Below are 3,393 nucleotides of genomic sequence, written 5' to 3'. Positions count from 1 at the left end.
GACTGAAATCCATTTACCAGTATCAATTAGTATACATTAACAAGAAAAATTTGGGAAATGAAATCTTAAAAATATGTATCATTCACAGAAGCATTTTCAAATACCAAATATCTAAGAATGAATAAATGTGCACAATCTTCTACGCTAAAAGCAACAAAACACTGCCAAGAGAACTTAAAGACCTAAATAAAAAGAGAAAAAATACTGTTTTCATGAACTATGAGAATCAATATAGTTGAGATGTCCATTCTTCCCAAATACACCTATAGATTTAATTCCAACAAAAATCTCATGTTTTTACAGATATTGACAAGATTGTTATAAATTTTATATTAAAATGCATGAAGTCTAAAATAACCTAAATAATTCTGAAGAAGAAGTTTGGAAGACTTACACTACCTAATTGCAAGAGTTTTTAAATATGCTATTTTATTAATGTGTTATTACCACGAAGTTAGACAAATGGACCAATGGAATAAAACTCCAGCCACATACTATATGATTGTTTTATGAAGTTCAAGCACAGGCAAAATAAACCAGCAGTTATATGATCAGATTAGTGCAATGTTCCCTAGTCTTTTTACCTTCATTGCCTTCCCAACTCCTGTGACATTTTAGACATCTTTCCCCTAAAACACCTCCCCCATTAAATTTTAATATCACAAGTATATTACACATCCTTTTATATACTGTGGCCCTTTGGCAGGACACAAACACTGGTAATAGCTAAAGGTGTTTTGCCTTCCTCTCCCAAGAACCAGCTCTCATCGCCTTGGTTGATATTACGCACCACGATGTCTGCCCAGAATTGAAGCAGCGAAACATAAGGCTGAGAGATGGGAAGAAACTGGATCCTGATTCCTTCTCATTACCACTATTACTATTTTACTTTTTTATTGAAGTATAACACAAGTATAACAGATTACACTAATCTTGAGAGGCCAACTCAGTATATCTGTACATACTTAGAAGTATGTATACATTTGTTACCACACCCAGATCAAAACACAGGTTATTTCAAGCTCCCATATGGTTCTCTCTTGCCCCTTCCCAGATAACGACTTCCTGGAGAGGACCAGGCCATTCACTGCAGCAAGCAGAAGAATCCATCTCTCTAAATAATGCTCCTTCTAATCTTTCCCTCTCATGCTGCACTATGGGGATATGCCAGGAGCGGGTAGAAATTTAGAAGAACAATGGGGATGTTCAGCTGAGAAAGTGACTTTCTTTCTTTTTTTTTTTTAAATAATTTATTTATTTGGAAGGGGTAGTAAATTGGTTTATTTATTTATTTATTTAATGGAGGTACTGGGGATTGAACCCAGGACCTCATGCATGGTAGGCATACACTCTACCACTAAGCTATACCCTCCCCCTGAGAGCGAATTTCAATGTTATATGATGAACCAGTTTACCAGTGGGCCCTCAGTTAATACAAATATAGTTTCTTACATTTGCCAACTCTCCATCTTGTTACCCTGGAATCCCCAAAGGACTGCAATTATTTGAAAGTTGGGTCATATATAGCAGATACCTCTGTGGTTAAAAACTAAAAGCTACCAGACATAGGTGAGAGTTCTATAATCATTTCTCCTTTACCTATAAATACATTTTTACTAGTATAGGAAATTACCTTGAAATGCTGGAGCTTGCATTAAAATAAGATCAATGACTGAAGGGCAGCAGGTCAAAGAGAAGAGAGGACCAGTCCTGATCTTGCCAGCAATTGTTTCCCAGAGGTACAACTGACTTCCTGTAAGAGACACCCCTGCCCTTAGAGCCAGACAGTATTAAGCTCTGGACGCTCGAATCGCTGTCTCACACACGCTGAGAGCCTGCCCCTAGTGGCCTCTAGGGCCGTAATCCACAACCTTCTAACAGAGATGACTGTGGGAGGTTTTATGAAATGAAAAAAAACCCTATACCCAAGGATAGATGTGCGGATGTGGGTTGGAGAATGAAGGAGAGATGGCAATTTCACTGCAATGCTTCAGTTTAATAAAGAGATGAGTTTTCTCCTTGTGCACTAATCTGTCTTCATTCCCAGCACAGAATCGGCTGCAGACTTTTTAAGTTGCCAATAGGGACAGGAACTAAAGTGGAACATGAACCAGAAAGTAGAATGAATATACTCATTTGCTAAATCCCACGGTGAATCCAAATATTAACTTTCTAATTGAATTGAACGTTTTTTAAAATCAGTGAACCAGCTCAAACTGGAACTGACTGTATATATTTTCTGAAACTACTAAATGGGGGGAAAAAAAGCTACTAAAAGGGAAAAGAAACAAAAATAAAACAAAAAAAAATTTAAGAAGATTCAGAGGTATGGTAACTACCCAAAAGAAATAAAAACATCTGTCCACACAAAGACTTTTCAGGCAACTATTCATAGCAGCATAATTCAGAATAGCCAAAGACTGGAAACAAATCAAATGTCCACCAAATGGTGAAAGAAAATGCAGTATATTAATACAATGGCATATTTTACAGCAATGAAGAGAAATGAATGCTGACACATGCTATACCATGTATGAAACTCAAAAACATTATACTAAATGTAAGAAGCTAGACACAAAAGACCACATATTGCTTGGTTCCACTTATACAAATGGCCAAAAAAGGCAAATCCATAAAGAGAAGTTAGAATTGTGGTTGCCTAGGGCTGGAGGTGGGAAAAAATGGGTAAAGTGTGATGGAAATGTTCTAGAATTGCATTGTGGTGCTGTTTGCATAACTTCACAAATTTACCAAAAATCAATTAATTATATCCAGAATTATATTTAATTCAAAAAAATACATGCACCTCAATGGCCATAGCAGCCCTATTTATAATAGCCAAGACGTGGAAACAACCTAAATGTCCATCAACAGATGACTGGATAAAGAAGTTGTGGTATATTTATACAATGGAATACTACTCAGCCATAAAAAATAATAAAATAATGTCATTTGCTGCAACACGGATGGACCTGGAGATTGTCATTTTAAGTGAAGTAAGCCAGAAAGAGAAAGAAAAATACCATATGATATCACTTCTATGTGGAATCTAAAATAAAGGGCAAATGAACTTATTTACAAAACAGAAACAGGCTCACAGACATAGAAAACAAACTTATGGTTACCAGTGGGTGAAGGGGTTGGGAAGGGATAAATTGGGAGTTTGATATTTGCAGATACTGACTAATATATAGACAATAGATAAACAACAAGTTCATACTGTATAGCACAGGGAATTATATTCAATATCTTGTGATAATCTGTAGTGAAAAAGAACATGAAAACGAATATATGTATGTTCATGTATGACTGAAGCATTATGATGTACACCAGAAATTGATACAACATTGTAAACTGACTGTACTTCAATAAAAGTATATATACAAGGAAAAA

General features: G+C 35.7%; 1 non-coding gene across 1 annotated transcript; it reads right to left on the bottom strand.

Annotated features, from left to right (window-relative positions):
* Positions 1-1,300: 1,300 nt before the first annotated feature.
* TRNAG-ACC (transfer RNA glycine (anticodon ACC)) lies at positions 1,301-1,373 on the bottom strand. The gene has a single exon. It is a non-coding gene; the product is annotated as a tRNA-Gly (tRNA).
* Positions 1,374-3,393: the final 2,020 nt, after the last annotated feature.

The sequence above is a fragment of the Vicugna pacos genome, chromosome 11 (genome assembly GCF_048564905.1).
Source record: "Vicugna pacos chromosome 11, VicPac4, whole genome shotgun sequence".
Taxonomy (NCBI): domain Eukaryota; kingdom Metazoa; phylum Chordata; class Mammalia; order Artiodactyla; family Camelidae; genus Vicugna; species Vicugna pacos.
Note: the sequence above shows the minus strand (reverse complement) of the source record. Positions and strands in the feature narration are given on the sequence as shown.